The sequence below is a fragment of the Phaenicophaeus curvirostris genome, chromosome 13 (assembly GCF_032191515.1).
Source record: "Phaenicophaeus curvirostris isolate KB17595 chromosome 13, BPBGC_Pcur_1.0, whole genome shotgun sequence".
Lineage (NCBI taxonomy): Eukaryota > Metazoa > Chordata > Aves > Cuculiformes > Cuculidae > Phaenicophaeus > Phaenicophaeus curvirostris.
Window position 1 is genome coordinate 14,327,439 of NC_091404.1, and position 20,722 is coordinate 14,348,160.

Sequence of the window (20,722 nt, forward strand, 5' to 3'; positions counted from 1 at the left end):
TTCAAGAAAAGAACTACTGCAATTTCTTTCTCTCCCTCTTTTATATTGATTTGAAATTAACAGGAATTTTATCTCAAGACTTAATTTAAGGGAGAAATAAATGTTTGACAAACTGTACAGTGTTTAAAATCAGGAAACAGTAAATGCTGACATTCCATTATGAAAAGGAATATATATCTATAGGAGCTTAATCATAGAGGATATTTAAACTTAACCCCTAGCACTGCCCTCCACTAAGTGTCTTCAAAGCCATTTGAAAAGCCCCTGCAGGGCTGTAGTTTTCCCAAAAGCACCAGCTGCAGATCCAACTTTTCATCTGCCCTGGACGTGAGCTGCTCCATAGCCCAAAGCAACGCTGAGAGCCAGCATTGCGGTGTCCATCTGCGGGTGCACAGCCAGGACCACACTCACACACATCAAGTTGTGCCAAACTATCTCATGAAGCTTGAGTTTTACACTGAGACCATCAATTTGCCAGGGTACATTTTCCCTTCTCCTCCTTCCAAGACTCAAGGACTTGCTGCCCACAGCTCCTTCCCGCAGCAAACAGAAGAGCCTCCAGCAGCATCGTCACTGTGCGGTTACCTCCTAACCACAGCCCTTCCTCACCAGGAGGCTTCCAAAATATCCATACCCACATACATAATAACAACATAGCTATACATGCCCCAGTCTGCAAATTAAAGCATTGGAAGCAGAGGCCATCAGTGCAAATGAAAGCCTTTCTCTTCAGCTAACGCTCTCTACCAGCCTGTGTCCCATCCTCCAGGGTACTATTCAGAAAATGCTAAAAATAATGAACAGCCTCCCGGTTCACAGGTCACTGACACCCCACGATGTAACCGCTCTCAACTGTGTCACTCTGGAAACACAAATCCAGGCTCAATTTGCATGAAAATTATTCATGCTCAATAATTAAAGGGAATGTTTAATTTTTAAAATCATAAGTGTTATTTTTTCCATTTGTTAAGGCTGGGATGCAGCTGAGCGTGGCCTGATGCCTCTCCATGGGGGCTCAATATCAACGCTATCACAAGCGATGTCAGGCCTTGTTGCTCACCCTGCATAACCTCCCCTGTTACTCAATAGTTTTGGAGACCATCACATCTCCAGGACTTCCAGCTCTTTCTTCCCGGGTGCATCCTATGCTGGCCCATCTGGCAGGACAGAAACCCGATGCTATGGGCTGACACCAACGTGCAGAAAGCAATGTGTAAGCAACAATCAAAGCAGAAATTACTGATATACTTTTGCAAACAGTGCCTGCACACCTCCTGGGTGCACCACTGAAGCATTTTGTCCACAGCACCCTCACGAGGACTGACCCAGCAAGCCCACAGCAACCATCTGTGTTCCCAGAGAACCACAGACTGAGGGATGCAGTGGTGCAAGGACACAGACACCCTCTCTCCACATCTCCTTCACCACAACAGGAGCCATCTCGCTCTCCATACCCACACAGATCTTTGCAAAGCTCTCCAGGCACCACGGCACGTCCAACACAGAGCAGGGTAAACGTGTGGGCTACGCAAGCAGAGCAAATTCTGGCTGCAGTGTTACTAAAAGTTTTAAAACAAAAAAACACATCTCTTTAAATAGGGCACATGGATTACAAAACTTTTTTTCCTTCTTTATCCTCAAGAGCACCAGAACAGCTTCTTCCTCAAAGAACATAAAGCACTTTTTGGGCCAGTGTTTTTCTGACAGCACTGCAGACGATGCCAGGATTTTCATGCTGTGCTTCACCATTCGCCTTTAACCTCTTCTCTGCTAGTTGCCTTAGAAAAAGTCATCCCTCTTCCCTTTTCTCGCTCCTCTGTGCTTTGCAAGTCACCATCAGAGCCAAGAGACTCTTCGCTGATTAGAAAAATATTCCAAGCTCCTATGCAAACCTCCTACAGCGAGAAATGCTTCAGAAAGGAATTGAGAACAGTGGCATATCAGAAGAGCATGCACACACAGTCCCACTGCTTTAAAGGTCATGACATGCACATAATTTTTATCATAATAACTGGCTAAGAGTGTCTATTTTATGCGCCTTGGAGCCTTTACATATATCCATTAGAGAGCGCAACAGGGACTACAAAAGCATATGGAGCCTCCTGCTGCCCTATTAATAGATGCAAGAAATAATAAAACTTTCTAAAAAAAAAAAAAGTGTCTTAGCATCCAAAATTTCTCCTACTTTACTGCCCTAGTAATCTCTTATTCTAAAATATTCCTCACAAAGGGCTGGCTGCAAGACTGTTGAAGCCACAGCTGCCAGCAGCAGAAGTGACTCACAGCCAGACCCTCAGCACTTCAAAGAGGAGGAAACTTTGTGGGTCAGTCCCCTGGCTCCCACGAGTGAGTCTTGCAGGGCAACGGAGGGGACACGGCATTGCAAACGCAGCACAGGCTTCTGCTCCTTATAAAATCCCACAGTCTGGATTTGCTGCCAGTAAAATCTGCCCTGCTCATAACGTGGCATTATTGAAGCTCTTATTGCTGGAGGACAATTGAATCTTTTGTTTCTTCTATTTATTTCAAGGATATTTTAAATAGCCCCACAATTTAAGGCAGCTGGTTTGCAGGTCTAGCTGAACAGAGCAAAACAATTTAGCAGCACTGATAAAGCATCTGACTTGCACCCAACTTCCATCAGGCAAAGCTACTCTATGGCAGAGCAGAGTTCACATCTTGCTGTCTCCATCACCGTAGCTATATGCACACACAGCAGAACTCAATCATGCCACATGGCTACTTATCTGCTCTTAAAATATTTTCTTATGTGATTGGAGGAGGAGAGGGAATAAAAACCCCCACACTTTTGCATGCACTAAAATTTAAAGAACCCTGATCCATGAGTCTGGTTTGGGAAGATGATAGCCTGAGCTGCCAGGCATCACCACACCAGAAAGTCAGTCCTGCCTGGAGAGCTCTTCAGCATATTTCACCTGCAGGTACCTCAAGGTGCTGAACACAAGCATAAATTGTACTCCAAAGTCATTTCAGTCAGCACAGGGCCAAAAACCTGGGAACAACTTAACCATGCACAGCACCACAATGCTGTATCCCAGGATGATTGGTAGGAAGCACACCACACGGGGTGAAACAAAGGGACCATGTGCAGGATACGAGCCAGAACACCATCAGTAAAGCATCATACCGACTGTGCTGGTATCGCACATCTGTTGACTATGTCTGTCAAGGGCAGTTTTTCAGGGCTTCCAAACGGTGTGTGAAAGCTGAAACTCTATTCTAGACCACGGCTACCAGGCACCCACTGAAGAGCATGGGCTATTACTTATTTTTCCAGCAAGGTTTTCCCTGAAGCACCTGGAAAGGAATTGCTGCCCACTTCCAGCAGCCAGGAGGGGAGCACTAAGCTGCTTTCAAAGTGCAAAAGCTGCCCAGAACGCAGCCCAGGGAGAGCTGCATGGCCACTGCAAACGGGCAATTAGAGAAAAGAAAATAAATTGTAAAAAAAGCGTTAACAGTGCCCTGAGTGGAGATTACTGGCAGGAGAAGGAAATCACTGCTTTCTCGGCTCAGATAATAAGTGTCTGCTGCTTAGCAAAAATGTCAGCTTTCCTGAGAAGTCTCACTCACCCCTGGGCTGCAGCTACTTCAAAGGGACCCATGCCAGGCCAGAGAAACTCTGGATTAACCTGCTAGCTCCCCCAGGCTGTGGGAGGCTCCACCAGAGTCTGGGACTTGATGGCTTTATTTAAAAGATTATGTGATGCAGTCGCCTGAACCCCAAGTAGCCATTCCCAGAGGCATCTCTTTGGAGAGGCAGGAGCTGCCAGGACAGCTACAGAGGGAGCACCCAGCCCAAATTCAGCTTTCCCAGGTCTTAGCTCAGCAGACGTGGCTTCACAAGCAACTGAAGGTGTTTGAAAAGGTGCTGCTGCCAGGAACAGGGAGGTCTGCCCTCCCTCTGCCCCCCATGCCAGCTCAACCAAAACCCAGCGACACAGCAGCCATCGTAACGGAACACAGTGGGGTGGGAGGGTTGGATTATGTGCCATTCAGTTACTCTCAGCATATGGGACACCAAGAAGTCAAACCAGCACCTACAACCTCAATTTTACTGTTTCTTGACATCTAGGCACACAAACCATGTAACCGCAAAGCCCTCTCCAAGCAGGGAAGCTCCCACCATGGTTGCTCCCACTGCCCATCAGGAGCTGAGCTCCTGGCTCCCATTTGTGCCTTTGCAGAAGATTTTTTTTCTTAAGAACTGGGCAATTGTGAATCACCTAGAATCACCAGGTTGGAAAAGACCCACTGGATCATTGAGTCCAACCATTTAAAGCCATTTAATGCCTTATTTTGACCATGTAAAGATATGCCTTTGCAGTGCAGAACTCCAACATGTTTGTTATTCCACTGCCAAGAGCTAATAAAAACAAGGCACAGTATTATTTTTTGGAAGACAGCAGGCAAGTAATCCTAGGCAAGGTCACAGCGTCACCATCACCTTGGTACCTCCCCATCTCCTCCAGGACTATATGGCAGAGTGGCAAACCCTCACAAACTATCCCAAACTGTAAAAAGAACAAGAAACTTATTTCCATGCAGCAGAAACCTCCCTGGAGATCAACATGGAGAGATCAACATCACAAGCATCCAGCAGAATTTCCTTCTCTGCAGACACGATGCACTTCATGATTCACTACACCCTTCCCAGGATGCTGCTGCTTGGAATTGCTGTGGGCTACAGGCTGCAACACTGCACCCAGCACTTACTTTTCCTGCTCACCAGCTCTACATAGAAAAATGCACTTTAAACACCTTTTGGGTGTGAATGTGCCCCTTCTCCCTCAATAAATCTCATCTATTGATGTGACTCCTCCAGGGCAGCAAGTAAACCAGCTCCTGAAGCTCAGTGGATTTGCCGATGTCCCTCTTTCAGGCTCTGATGGCTCTCCCTGTATGTCCTAGTTTGGTCCCCAGACATGCTGCTGTGTGGGTCCCTATTCACAGGACCCGGCACCAAACACTCTGTGCAAAGCGCAGCAATAACCGCAGGAGCTGGGGAGCCCCCAGCCTGGCCAGACATCACCTACTGAGCTGTCCCAGCAATTCCTGCTCTCTGTCACTTCCCTGATGACAGCAAAACCTCATTTACTGACTGTAAAACGACCTATTGATGCAAATCCCTCTCACTTCGTGTTAGGAGAAACCAGGCACTGTGATCCCTAAGCCCACAGGAATCGTTTCAATCCTGAGGCAAAAATATGGGTCTCCAGGCAGCATGGTGGAAACTCCATCAGTCAATTAACCCAGCCCTTAACACAATCGCTCTTCAGGCTCAGGCTTTCCAAACCTTTAAAAGTCCCATACACCTAAAGGACAAAAATGTTCAGCCACAAAGAAATCCCCACCCATGATCATCGATGGATATTCGAATGTTCATCAAGGAAATGCCAAAAGTTTTGCTTTCTGTAAGCTTGCCAAAACCTTTTCTGACATGGAAATTGCTATGATACTGCTAGGAAGCAGAGACAGGAGCCGTAGGCATCTCCATGTGATCGAGCTCTAAAGGAAATGCTTCTTTAATATCTCAAATGAATCAGACAACTTCAGACTTCATTGCAACAACCCATGTTTCTGAAAGACACACGAAGAGCTCACCAAGAGAGAAACAACTGTTTGCAATAACGGCCTGGCTGCCACAGGCACTACTGGTGAGATGAACCGTGAGTCATTTTTCAAACAGCAGGTAATATTTATTTACAGACTTGGAACAGGTTTGCAATATATTGAGCAGAAAGGAAACAAAATCCAAACGATTTTCCCCTGGCAGCAATAAGAGCAGACTCCAGATTTGTTCCGTTATGATTTATACTACACTGCAAGTTTTTAACAACATTATCTGGAGACAAAAGCTCTTCTAAGCAGCATAATTACTTTTGTCTGTGGCATTACAAAACCCATCAGATGTTGCCACTGCTGCTCTTACAGGGTTTGTTTCTCTGAGCACATTTGGGTTTAGAGCTTAGGAAATGCTTTTTTTCAACTACAATACAGGCTTTTGGATTACTTTTTACAATATTGTCACTATAAAAATTACAGACTCAAGCTCCTGAACTTAACAGCATTTGCTTTAAAGCGTTAATAAAAAAAAATATAACAACTGAGTTATTCTGTCTTCCAAATTTTAAGCCATTAAGGTTAACACTTTCTTCCTTTGCTCCATCACCACCAGACCAAGGAAGGAAAGTTCTCTGTCCAGTCTTTAAATGAGAGGGGATCCTTCCAGCTCCAAGCACACTACCCTCACTCCTGTGGGAGCCAAACTAAACGTTTCCAAAGCCAGTGCTGCTCATCAGCCAAATCATTATGCTTTTGTCAGAAAAGCATCTTCTCCTAATGATCTGTACCTATCAAAACACCAAGCTCTAAAGCCATTTATTTTTAATTGTTCAGCTTACCTACTGCCCTGGCATTTTGAAATACACTCCTTGAAGTTTCTAATAAAAATACCATATGCTAGCATCTCGTCACACCCACCCAAAACACCTTGAAAACGCGCTCCTATTATATTCCAGGTAATAGGCCAATTGGTAAGCAATTAGTCACACTGTGCTTCACCCATTTATTATTTATATCCTGTGCACAAAAACTTTTTTAATGCAGACTGTAGAGCCCACCGACGCAAGTTGCTACAAGCCCAGAAACACAGAGACAAGAAATACCGGTGTGTGCAGCTCCCCACCTTCAAGCAGCCTCTCACGGTGGACACTGTGCCTGGAGCAAGTTCAGTGCAGAGCTCCTTACCCCATGCAGCATCCACATCTCCCAGTGCGAGGGTTAGGGATGCTGGAGGGGACCACAGGACAACAGCTTTTCTTTTGAGGGGCACCAAGATGCCTTGAGAGATCCCTGGAGATCCCAACTTGATGGTGGAAGCTGAAAAAACAACCCTGAAAAATCTCACAGCAAACTCCTTTTAAGAATGACTCCATAGTTAAATCTTTTCTGGGGCTTCATGCTTGAACATGTGGCTGTGGCACTTTTGATTAAATACGGATTGCACATCTACCGTGTAATTTGTTTTCCTGAGCATCAAGAAATATTCTGCTTCATGCCACGACAGATGTGTGAATGCTTAGGAGGTTCCTGAAAATTTAATAACGACAAAGTTAAAAATGCAAGCAGTCAGGGCTGGCATGAGTGGTGGATGAACATGATTCTTTATCAAAACCAAGGGAAGCAGGAGGAACAAGGGCTCAGAGAAATAGGCTCAAACAAAGCCCTGGGAGAACAAGTAGGAAAAACAGACACAGAAGGATGCAAGAGGCTTCTGCAGTAAAAAAGGGAGCTCTGTTATGCTGGTAACCCATCGGACAAAAAAATAAAAAATACACCTCTCCCCCTACAACCCATCTCCCCATCCTGGTACTGAAGTCTACATAGTTTGGAGTTCAAGTGTCCAGGCTCCTGTCCATCACTGGGCACCAGTTTCGGGATGCACGGTGCAGGAGAGCTCTGGGAAGAGGCAGGACAGAGCCCAGATGCAGGAGTGCCAGAGGGAGGGAAGCCTTTGGCTTAGGGAGCATCAAACTGCACCCACCACTTGTGTGGGGTGAACACTGCTCCCGTAGAAGTGATCCATGGTGTTTTTATCCTTGTTCAGCGCTCTCCAAGACGGCTGAGGGTTTGCAGTAGAGAGCAGGAAACAAACTGCTGCTCCACAGGGCAGGGACCGCTGGGGTCAGAGCGGTTTCACCCCAACCCAGCCCCGTGGGAAGGCAGCCGGAGGGCTGAGCTGGCAGGGCTCAGGGTCAGCCAACGGGGACTTTGCTCTCAGCCACACACAGAAATACATACGCTCCAAATATTTCATACTTTCCTCTTTCTTTCTAGAGGGGAAAAGTTAATTAAACCAATCCCACAGAACAGAAAAATAAATCACTGAAAACGGCACCACCAGGCTTTTGTTATGTTAGAATTATATCAATAACACGCTTGGAACTAATGTCACATCACTGAGGAACTTTCACCTTCACTATTTTTTTCTACCTTAAATATTTACATTCTTTGTGTCTATTCTCTCTTACCTCTCCAATTTGCTGCAGAGTTGCAGGTCTCCATCAACAACTCTTATTTTGAGCCAGCAGCCCAGGCAGGGAGCACAGCCCAATGCAGCAGGAATAGCTTCAAAAACCCTGGGAAAGGGGCATCTCTGCACTAGGTAACCGAGCAGGCAGAGATATCACAGACCCAAGCATTTTACTGCTGTAAAGCCATATCTGGGGTCTTTTCAAGTTTGTTTTTAAATGCTAAGTGCATTGCCAAAACATAGAGGAGAGACAAGGAATCCAGCATTTAGTCACATTCCACCTCTCCAGACACATTTTACTGATTGGAAGCTCAAACATCCACCTAATGGGGTTATAAAGATAGCAAAAATAAAAAGGATGCCTCTTAAAAGATGAACGACAAGCCATGTTTAAAGCAGAGGGCAAACGATTCCACGCAGTCCCTCCCAAATTTACAAGCCAAGCATTTCTAAAGACCAGAACATCAGTTTGAGTAGTTCCTCCACTTGTTTTAAATTAAAAGTTATAAGCAATTCCTGGAAAAAAAAAAAACCACCCAAAAATGCATGCCTAGCAAGTTCCTTTATTCATCAGAATAAATGAAGATAAAGTAAGCCACTAGGTCAAGTTGAGCTTGTATTCAAAAATTCAAAAAAGTCTTTGGGAGTGCATTGGTCTCAGTAACTTTTGAGTAAGGCAGATATGAGACAGGCTCCCTTTCATTCCAGTGGGCTTTTATCAGCCTGTTAAGTCTCCAACAATGGAGAGCAGACTATTTATTTAAGAAGCAAATTCCTTCCTTTATAATCTTCCCTGACCAAATTCTCTTTAAAGCTATCTCAACTGTCTGATAAAAAGCAAATGGTAGAAGATCAGTTCTTGATCCCTGTAGTAACAAGGACTTGCACATTTTTCAGGGCACCTGTTGACTGTTTTTAAGCTACCCCAGCCCCTTCCTTTCTGATTTCAGCTTCCTACCTGTGCTGGCAGAACTTGAGAAAAGCATTTTCTTAGTAACATAGTGCAACCAACATTGGTGTAACTTTCTTCCTTTAAGAAGTGGCTGCTTCCGAGACACAGAACAGTGCCCGGGTTCTCAAAAATAGTTTAGTGATTTTGAAGCTGACTTTGTCTCAAGACACCTCAGAAAAAGATGTTTCCAACATGGAAATACGACCAGGGATCATCAGTAGCAGAAGCTCAACCAGCCTCTCCAATGGTCCCTGAGCATCCAACCCACTGGGCACACAAAATATTTTAGCAGCATCTCGTTCGACACAGAGCAGAGTATCCAAACTCCCTCCTTGTCTGAAATGCCTTGGGGACACACAGGACACCACACCAGCATCACTACAACAGGGCTCAGGACACCCCAAACACATAAACCTCAGGCATCATCTCCTCCCATAAAAAAAGGAGGAGCTACCTACGGCCTCAGCTTCCAGACCTATCACTTTCCAAAAACTGGATTCTTTGTTTCCTTCCTTCCATCCTCTCTGGTAGCTTGAGCAGAGCTTTCCCCCCCTCAAAAAAAATTGCCATTTTGATGGGGGGAGGTATTGGGATTTTTGTTTGTGGGGGAGGCTGGTTTGTTGGGATTTTTTTCGATTGCTTGGGGGGTTTAGTTGGTTGGGAGTTCTGTTGTTGTGGTTTTTGGTTTGTTTTTTTTTTTTATTTGCTGGATTTTTTTTGGTTGCTTGGGTTTTGTTTTTTAAGTTGATGCATGGGCTGGTCCCCATCCAGGGAAGCAGCAGAAGATGAGCTATCACATCCTGGTGGCACCAATTTGGTCCCTGGCTGGGCCATCCCCAGCATCCCATCTGTTTCCTGCATCCCCCTTGCCCCAGATCAATGCCCCGTTTTGATTAACACTCATTTCAAAAGGAAGATGTTTCACCACCTCCTTACTCCCCCTGTAAGAGCAAGGCAGCTGCTGTAACAGGAGGACAAGATGATAATTTGGCTTTCAAAAGCAAGACTCACAACCACTGCTGCCAGAAATCGACCCGAGGCTCCAACTCCCACTCCAACCAGGGTTTCCTTCAAAAACATGAATAATCTTCTGCAAAGTAATGGCACTATTCATCTCTCAAAAGTTCCTTGCAGGCTTAAATCCCTTGCTGAACAGGGCAGCCACGTGTTCAGCCGCATCGATAAATCTACCAAAAGTTTTATTGCAGTTGGTTTTCCCAGTAATAGAGCAACCACTGCCCAGACATGGTTTAACGCATAATCTCCAGATCAATATAACTTCCGATTTATAAATAATGGTTACAAAAGGAGCAAGAACAAATATGCTTGGGAAAAAATAAACACTTTCTCTGAAGGATACTTTCAGCATAATCCTCTCAAAATAAAGACTGTGTATTTCAAAGGCTGTGTGTGAAAACCAACAGAGAACATATGTGCTAGCAAATTTGAAGATTGATCTTCATCATTACAATGTTCCAACTTGTCTATTCTGCAGCTCTTGGAGCATAAGTATGTGACCCTCTTGGTGGCATTTGCTAAGTTAGCTTTTCACAGCTCCAGAATCCTTTTCTCCAAAGAAAAGTTACCACCCAGATACCTCCGTTCTGAGCACTTCCACACAAGGTATTTCCTTAGTGCAAACGTTACATTTCTTATGGAGCCATTCCTAGGCATGAAAAATACGGGTCAGAGAGGATTAGGAATCCTATCACCTGACAATTTTTTCAATTACTGTGCATGTTAAAATGTTGCTACCACAAATAGGTTGCATGAGATGTGCTGGAAAATCTATTAACTTACTGTAAATCTATTTAAGTTGGGAATTCATGCCTTGCAGAATTTTACCATTAGTCCTGAGAATTAGTTTATTACTGGACAGAGAGGGCAGAGCCCATGAGGGTAATTTCAAAGACATACTGCACCACAGCCTGTCTAAAAAGGCCCTGATCTAGGTATTTAATGAGTGAGCCTTTGAGTAAGTGCTTGTATGGCTCCCTCTACAGAGATACAAGATACTCTGCTGAATAAAAGAAGTCATCACCTTTTTCTAAACCTCCGCACTGCTTCCCCTCCCTTCCACAGTCTCCTCTTGCAGTGGGCACACTGATGTATTTGAGAGGTTATAAGAACTTTTGTAAAATTATTCAGTTGCTTTGGGAATCAACACTCAGTTTTTCAGTATCCATCAATAAAAATCGGGGGGGAGGGGAAGCTCACGTTGAAATCCCAAGATTTCTGGTCCAAAAGCAACTACCTTCACTTCTTTATGCCCACCACAGCTCCTGCCAGGAAGAATATTTTCCCTTGAAAAGCTGTTCTTTGTTGACTCCTTGTCAAGAATCAAAAAATTCATTTCCTGTGAGGTCTGCACTTAACTGACTGGCTGAGGCACATCAGAGATGGATCCTTCTTGATAACGGAGTAATGGGAGTTTTTACAGCCTCTAGAGACAGAAAGAAGAGCCAGCCCATTTTCCGCTATCTGAAATTATCATTTGCTCTTTGTCCTCTGAATGCGTTGGTGAAGGAGAGCTCACAGACTGTCAGCATCCACCACAGCTCAGCCACTGTACGCACAGGCAACGTGAAAGGGATGGAGAGGAAAAGAAAGGAATTAAACACTAGCAGCCCGGAGTTATGCCCACAGCCCCATCGTGTCTTTGGAAGTCGACACAACCTTGTTGTTTTGCTCTGACCTACACGATAGCAGAAAGCTCAGGTGTGGGTTCAGACCTCCCTCACCCGAGTCGTAGCTGAGCTTGAGCAGCATGAAGAATAACCTTGGAAAGAGAGAAGGGAGACCTGTACACCTGTTTCTAGCTCTAGGAAAAAAATTGGCTTTCAACATGGATGAGGAGGGGCAAGCAGTCTCTTTGTAGACATCATCCCATTTTTATATCAAAACACATTTTTCTGTTTGAAGTAAAAAGCATTGTCCTACACATCCTTGGCTTTCCTTCAAAGTTTTCAGCTGCTCAGACAAGACTCAAGGACTTTGGAAGGTCCTTCTCCCAAAGACCTTCCTGAAGGTGCCCCAGAACAACTTTGCCCTGAGCTGGGACACAAAGAGCAAAGCACCAGGGCAGTTTTGCCCTAACTGATGGGCAGCCTGCACTCCATCTGTGGTTGCCCTTTAGTTAGACTCATACCCTCAGTCCATCAGCTAACGGAGGGACCATTGCAGGCAGGGAAAGAGCTGGGGCTCACAAAGGAGCAAAGATGCTCTATGACATCCCTGCATCCACAAAAGCCTTCCTGAAAAATACACTTGATCACAGTCACATTGCAACACTGTGCGCACCCTCCCATCATGTTTTTCCACTAGAAAACACTTCATAGACTCCCTTCATCTTCAGGGCAGATGGGGAAAGTGAAAAAACAAAACTGTTAGCACCACCAGCACAGAGAGGGGCTGCTCAGCACGGTGGGTGCAGCAGGCTCGTGGAGTCAAAAGCAGAATGAAAATGCTGTCAGCGAGCAGAGAGGACGGACTTGCTCTGCTGCTAACACTTCTTCCCAAATGCGGTTTGTTCACCGTGACAGACTTTGGAAAAGCTCATTCTGACTTGAAGAAGTGGTGGCTCAAAGCACGCCCATGCAGATATGGACCCAGCCTTTCTCTAAAGCAGACAATGCTGGGCACAAAGCACTCCTTTTTCCCTAGCACACAGCAGCCTGCTTTGCTATTGCTAAGCCCAAGGTTGCGCTGAAACCTTTCCTCCTCTTTCTGTTAGCAATTTGATGGCATTTTATGTGCCCAAGAACTCTAAACTGCAATAAAACCACAGTGTCAAAACCAAACTTGGCAATGGAAAAAGCAGTTCCTGCCCAGCGTGGCTGTGCTGGGAGCATGTTAAAAGCTGTCTGGAGCAAGAGTCATTAAAGTTTGCAAACATGCAGCTCTCTGCTAACTCACCCCAGACACCAAACCACCCCTCAGCCCAGACAAAGAGACCGTGGACGCCAGGGCTGCAGAATCTCCCCATAAACACTTTCATTTTAAGCCAGTTTAACTGGGAAAAGGTCAATACCAGTAACAGCAAACATGTGTTATCATTTAAACAAAGTTAGCAGCTATCAGTTAAACAAAGACCACTTAGACACAAATCAAATCAAAGTTCCTCTGTATTTCAGGCACCCAGATGAATCTCTAATACCCTACTAAGCCTCCGTGTTTTATGTGCAGTCTCCATGAAGTCTGCATTGGTTTTTTTTTAATTGCACATGAATGAATTAACCGTCCAAGTAAACAGATTATAACTTAAGAAAATGAGTAACAATATCAAAAGCCAGAACTGTCATCTACATCTCTGCTGCCCTGAGCAACTTCCTTGTTTCCAATTTCCCATCATCAAGTACCATCTAAATTATTTTCCAGTTTGCACAGAGAACCCATTGACTATTTCTCTCTAGTGAAAGCTCAGAGATACCTATTAAACACACATGAAATGAGAAAGCTTGCTGCTTGCATACTGAACATTTTCATACCATATTATCTTAGGCATATAAATACAGTCAGGATTCAGACTGGTATATTCCCTACTCTAATAAGTGATATTTCTAGAAAAATTTCACCTTTGACAAAGGCTGAATCTATTCCCAACCACTGAAATTGCTCTCACATCTTGCACAATCTGTTGTTTTCCTGAAGCCCCAGCTTTGGACAGAGGGGATTACATGAAGACCTTAATTTACAATTAAATACCAAAACAATCCAGCCCTCATTGCTGTGTGAAAAAGCTTGAAAATGTGACCTGTAGTGCTGGAAGACAAGAAAAGCAAATTATGAAAAACCTCACAATGTATCACTTTTCATACTTACCAATTTTAATTCCCATCACATTGTTTTTAGGGCTTTAATCACAATTTTGCAATGCCCCAAGGTTATGGGAACTGAAAACCACATGCTTCCACTCAAATGAGACAGCAAAACATTTTGCAAATTCATCTTTCCTATGAAGAGACTTACGTTTCATCCTAATTCTTTACCTCCCCACTTAAGAAAAAATTGCCAAAGTCTCCCAAAGATTTATCAGCTTAAGCTATGGGCAAAGGACCCCAAAACACTTTGGGTTTTTTTCCAGGCTACTGGGGTAATCAGAGTAGGGACTCTAATTTGGGGGAGTGAATTAACAAAAAAATTAACAAAACCAACGAGTTTGAAAACACAGCGATCTTACTCTTCCCTATTTTTCAGGCTGAAAAACAATTTGTCCCCAGACCTAACAAGCAGCATTAAAGCACAAGATGCAATTTCAAATGGCCCCAGACCACAAATGATCCTGCCCAGATGTGGCACTGGAAATTTGGATGCGTTTTCCCAACAGGCTGAGCAGCACCAGAGCCAGGAAGGCACAGCCCCAACACCCCAAGAAGGCTTGGGCTGCCCACCCTCCCCTACACTGAGAGGTGGATCGTGCTCCCTGAAACGCTAAACTGCAGTGTTCACCTTTACAGGTAGGAAAGGCAAATTAAGTAGAAAAAGCTAATTTCCTTTGCTCCTGAACGAATTATTATTCGCAGTTCCTGTCCTAAACAAAATGTTTCTGCTGGCCTAAGCAACATAATAGCAATGCAAACTGGACAGGGAAAAAAAAAGAGAGTAAGCCAATTGGCACGTTCATATTTAGTGATGCCATTACACTCACCTGCATGCAGCAGAAAACAAGGGGGAAAAAACAGAATTACAGGAAACGTTAAGGGCTCCTCTCTGAGCTTTGCCACTTCACATCTTCTGCTGTCAAATCTGAATATCTCAGGCATGCATACAGTTATTCCAACACCACCAAACTGTTACGCTACTTCTTCACCCCCATGCAATCACCCCACATGGGGAGGCGTAGCTGCAGCCATAAGCAGAGCAAGCCCAGCCTCAGATGGAATATAAACACCTCCAGGGATGGTGGCTCCATCACCTCCCTGGGCAGCCTCTGCCAGGGCCCGATGACGCTTCTGTGAAAATTTTTTACCTGAAGTCCAGTCTGAACGTCCCCTGGTGGAGCTTGAGGCCATTGGCCCTTGTCCTGTCAACTGTCACTTGGAAGAAGAGCCCAGCTCCCTCCTCTCTACACTTTCCTTTCAGGTAGTCATAGAGAGGAATGAGGTCTCCCCTCAGCCTCCTCTTCTCAAGGCTAAACAACCCCAGCTCCCTCAGCCGCTCCCCGTGAGCCCAGCGAGGTCTGAGAAGAAGAAAGCAATTCAACTTGGTGAAGCTGCAGCAGCAAACTCCATCAGCAGTTCAACAGCTCAGCACCACCTTGTGCCCGTGGCAGCATCTTCCAGCCTAATTTCCAAGAAAAGGCTCATGAACAGGTTTGTCATAAAACAGCCTTTTTTAACAGTCCAGGAAAAAACATGCAGAATATTCTGGTTTCATGTTCACAGAGACTCTACACAAAAGCAGAGCCAGCCTCATCTTAGCAACCTATCAATCACACTCCTTCCTGCACCATTTGTTTCCCAGCAAACAGAAACACTAATAGGCTTCCTTCTAATGCACTGAAATGGCACATCTTTAGTTCAAACGAGTCCTATACTATTTCTATTAGTCCTTAGTACTACGTAAGCTATCTTCATTTCAGAAGAAGCCATCCATAGTCTGCAGCCTCAGAATAATTATTTTTCAAACAAGTTGCAATGAAACATTTCCCTCCATACAGCTCCAGTTACACATGAGAACACAAGTATCCAAACATTTTGATTGTTGGAATTATATAATAATAGCCTAGCTTATTGCTTTGTTTTGTATCAAGCTTAGTGAGGCTTCCAGGCATTTAGACCACCAGCAGTCCTTCCCTTACTGTAAAATCTTTTTTATTGACAATTCAATCATGTCAGGTTTGGAACAGTAGACACACTGATTTGATCAGCTATCATTGGATTTACAATATATAAATGACAGCACCGTATCTGGCCCGCATCACAAGCAGCTGCCTTTTATCGATTTATATTCTACTAGCAAGGAAGAAAAATTGCAGCACAATGTAGTGGTATAGTCTCAGATCAATACCAATTTTTTTCTTAATGACACGAAGGCCAAGATAAGGACAGCATAAGTCAAAGCCAGACAGATCAAATTTGCCCGGTATCCCTTTCAATTACTGAGGTACATACGCAGGGATATGTAACATTAAAGCTGAGGGGAACATTATCAAAACGCTTTAAAATTACAACAGGCTTACAAGGTTGCCTAACGTCCCCATCAGCCCTGGTAATCGTGATGGAGAGCCCAAAGCCACCTGGCTCCGTCAGCCACAGCTCTGCCTTTCCAGCCCTTGATGTCTGTCGGCTGATGCTCCCTGGAACACGTGCAAGACCAACTCCACTGCCACGAGCCAAGGGACTCCAGATGTTGTTATTAGTGATATTTCCTCTGTGGCTGCATCTTTGATACTGGTGCACTGAGTACCAAAGCACCACTGATGCAAGTAAAAGGACTGCAAGCATTTCATAAATTCAGTCATTGCTTAACAAGAAGTTATGAACAAGCCCTTTCTTCATTAACTCTTCTGCAAGGCACAGGAACAGAAACTTCCCAGCCTGAACCCTCCACGCTTAGGCAGCTTAAATTTCCACTCTCAACTAGCGGCTGCAAAGCAAGGCTGTCATGATTTATATGTCTTCTGTACTGAGAGTTTTGATAATTACAAGTTCTGCATGGCTCGTGATTAATCTGTTTGCACCGTCGGAATTACAAACCCAAACATATTTGGAAATGAAAATTCACGTGCCAGCTCAAGCACAGGCAACGTGACAGTGACATGGGTGACAAAGTACAAATCAGCCCAAAGTGGCAGTCGAAACAATGGAGCTTGAGATCATCCCTGAAATCTAGTTTGGGAGATTAAATGCAGCAGTTTAAAGTTTTCTCACTCCTTGCTTCTCTTTTGGAGGCAGAAAGGGAAAAAGCACTTAGATAATTATTAATTTATATGACCTTGATGTGTATGTATTCCTCATCTCTTTAAAATGCATTTAGAGCAGCTGGTGTAAAAGCACCATTTAACCAAGGTGTGTGCTCACGCACACAGTTAACAAGAAAACACACTTTTAAAGAGGTGAATGGGAAGGAAATCAAACTACTCTTGCTGTTATTCCTGTAAAATTAAGTAGTGGCCCCTCTCCTAACTGGTGCAGTCTTTTGGGTGTGTGAGCGCTGACCGCTGCAGGAATAGAGGAGCAGATTATTCTGGCCACGGAGCACAGATGGAGGTGGCCAACCCCGGGGCACCTCAGTGACATGGACAGAAGGGACAGGAGACTGCTGACTGCACCGAAAGCTGATGCAGCAGGTTCTCTGGGGCACAAAGGACCTGGTAGTCCCACTACGTGATGTCCCCACCCAAGCACATGCAAGATAGGTCAACCCTGACATTTCACAACTCAGTGCAGCCATCACCATTCTGCTCCTTTTTCCATTTTGGTGCTGGATGCCATGGGACCTAAGACTTCCAAAGCCAAATGGGAAACAAGGACTGGCTTCAGCAGCACCGACAGCCTTCCCCCAAAGCCCCAGAAACACGGGCATCAGCCGTCTCTCCGAGTTCACTAACTGCAGTCCGGTCTCAGCACTTACCATCAGCCTACCTGGAGATTAAAGACCCCCATTTCCAACCTATTTTTCAGAGGATGATTGCACTAGAACATATGTGGCATTTGGGCTAACAGTTTTTTTCTTCTCCTTCATTTCAAGATCATTATAATCCATCCTATAAATCAGAGTGTCCTTTTACTGCAATTACTCTGAAAAAAAAGCCGTGCAGCAGTGAAACTTTTCGTTTGATAGTGGCCATGTTCCAAAAGAGACTGGAAAATGTTACTTCCAGCCCAAAAAACAAACACCAATTTTTAATTACCTAAAAGGACAAGATAATCTCCAATTCTGTTGAGAGATTACTTCTTTGGGATAAATATTTATTGATACCTATATTGCATCTACTTAGTCATTTACTTTTTAAATAATATGCACATTTTAAAATGGGTTTACTTTTCCCTCCATCATAAAATATGCAGGCTACATTTCTCATTCATGAGGGTTTCATTTTTAATCTGCCATCTCAGACAGGTTTGGTCTGCATTTGTGGTGAGGACAGGCATGAGAAAAATAAAACTTTGCTTGAAAAAATTGAAATAAACTCTTAAGTCTCCCTACTGTGTTTGCCTCAGAGAATCTCACAAGTCCTTGTGGCAGAAGATGCAATTTAATGTTCATACCAGGTTCCTGATTCTCATTATTCCCAGAGCACATTAACTTGACATTCAGAAATGTTTTTTAAAGTTCCTGGCTATTTCTGATCTGCATCGCAGCAACAAAAAACGAGAGTGGTAATTAATTTCTCTCCCCTCACAAAGGAAAAATAAAAGTCAACCTCAAATAAAAGCTTTCCCTGGATAATAGCAAAACAGCCATAGCTGTGCTGACTCTCCATTCATCAAATGATGCAGCATGAAGCGTGTCTTGGGGAAGAGGTCTCTTTCCCAGGTTTGGGGTACACCTCACATGCAGAGCGTGCTGGCTTGGGCTCCCTTCTTGCAAACTCACTGCAGCTGGTTGTTAAAGCTCTGCTGAGAGGCACAAGAACTAAGCATGCACGCACCAGCATGCAACACAAGGCATCTCAGCCCCGTGTGAGCTCCAGCCATCATCTACCTCGACAAGGAAGAAGCTTACCCAGCCCAGGGCCATGCAAGGGTTCAGTGACATGCTTGAACCCATTCTTTTTAAAGGATTTGACCAGGATTTGTCCTCGTTCTTGTAAGTTGCTGGAACCACTGCCCCAAATGCAGAGAAGAGAAGTTAAGCCACACTTAGTATCTGCAGACAGCGGTCAAGCATCCATTCTGCCAGCTGAGGGCCACTCCAAGAAGGCTGAGGGAGCACACGCTTGTGTACAGAGCATCTCAGTCCCCCAGGGCTGCACTGCAGGAAGGGTTGATGGTTTATTAAAAGCTTTCACATGATTTCTAGATTCTTCCTTGCCCACCCATGTCAAAGTGTTGCAGACAGAAATTACAGCTAAATCAATGTGTTAACTAATAAACAGCATTAAAACGACTAACGGCATTTGATAAGAATCTTAGCTGCATGATAATGATAAGAAAACAAAACCCCAAAATGTGGAGGGTTGCAAAACAATGCCACGAAGAGCAAGTTGGGATAGTCACCTGGGGCAGGGCTAGGTCTCATATATCCTCGATCTCTTCTCCAGAAGGACGTCAACCCATTAAACTCGGAGCCCCATTCCTAACCTACGCAGCCACTGCATCAATTGCAGGGCATCTGCGCCTGCCAACTTTAGCACAGCAGAGGCCAGAAATCATCGCTCCTGCCTCATGCAGGAAGATTTGCTTGATGCTTGCCAGTTGTCTCTTTCTCCTCTCCACATCCTACTTCTCCCTGGCTGGTAGTGGAAATGCCTATTTGACCCATGCCCAAGATCACCCCCCTTCCAGCCCTTCCCTGCCCCTTGCTGTTTCTGCACCTCTCCCCAAGGGCTCAGTTCAGAAGCAACACAGAAGAGTTCGCCATGGGGAACAGAAAGGAGCATGTCTTTTGTGCTTTGGCAAAAAAAAGGAGGAAAAAAGGTCTGACTCCCATGTTGCCACAGGTCTGAGGCATCATTCACCTGGTTTGGATTGACTGCATCGTTGTCAGGACTTTCTGCACAGGATGGTAAACTGAACACTACAGGATGGCAACTGCAGATCTACTGCATTTAAAAATAAATATTCCGCAGCCTTGCAGGAATGCCAGGGTGATTTTTATTACCTACACTCCAAAGAACGCCCAGGACTAATAAGCTGCTAAGAGAAATGCTAGAAACTTGCCTCAGCAGGAATCTCTTCCTCATCTCTCCGCAAAGAGCTCATGGATCAAATGGCAGCCCAGGAGCGCTGTACACACAAGTCTAATACCCTTCTGTCTGCAAAACGGGCCTCCAAGCAGATAAGCTAATACCTCAGTATCCAGCACTGAACTGCCATAGGGATGTGGCAGTCGTCCCAGCTCAAGAGGCAGTGGCTGTCCTTGAAACCCTCCATCCTGCAGCCGGGAGGAGGACAACAGAAATGAGGCACAACCTCAGAGCAGCCCACAGGCTGCTTGAGAGCACACAAAGGCCTGAGCAGAGTGGGATAAACGCAGCAAGCCAGCAATCATTAGCCAGTTATTGTTCTCAACGGAGCAATGTATATTTTTTTTTTTTTTAAAAAAACAATTTCTAGGCTCTATTGCTTGGAAAATATCCAAGGAGATACTGAACAAACTGAATTAATAGTCTGGAATCAAAGCTCCTGTAGTTCTTCCTGTGTGGTCATGACGAGATGCGCGCTCTGGACCACATCTGTTGCCCCTGTGGTACCCACACTCTGACCCCAGCCCTGACTCACCTTCAGGTTAGCAAAGGACCAGGAACAAGGACAACCAAGGTGGGCTGAGATACCTTCAACAAAGAGGAGAAGACAAAAGGAGAGGAAAACAACACCGCACACAACTGAGCACACAGCAGAGGAAAGACTGGAGAAGGACCATCATCATGAGTTCCATGCTTTTACTCATTCTCCACCTCTTCAAAGATGTTAGACGCAATCCCACCTTCATCTGTCCTGCTGCACCATGCTACTTACAGCACTCTTAACTGTGGCATGTAATTGCGACTGATAATTGTTTCCTCGGCTTTGAGCAGGAGGGGTACCGGGAACTTGCAAGGGTGATTAATT

General features: G+C 44.8%; 1 protein-coding gene across 1 annotated transcript in view; it reads right to left on the minus strand.

The window, feature by feature from the left end:
* GPC3 (glypican 3) overlaps positions 1-20,722 on the minus strand; it is a 141,803-nt gene that overhangs the window by 75,542 nt on the left and 45,539 nt on the right. The window lies entirely within an intron of this gene.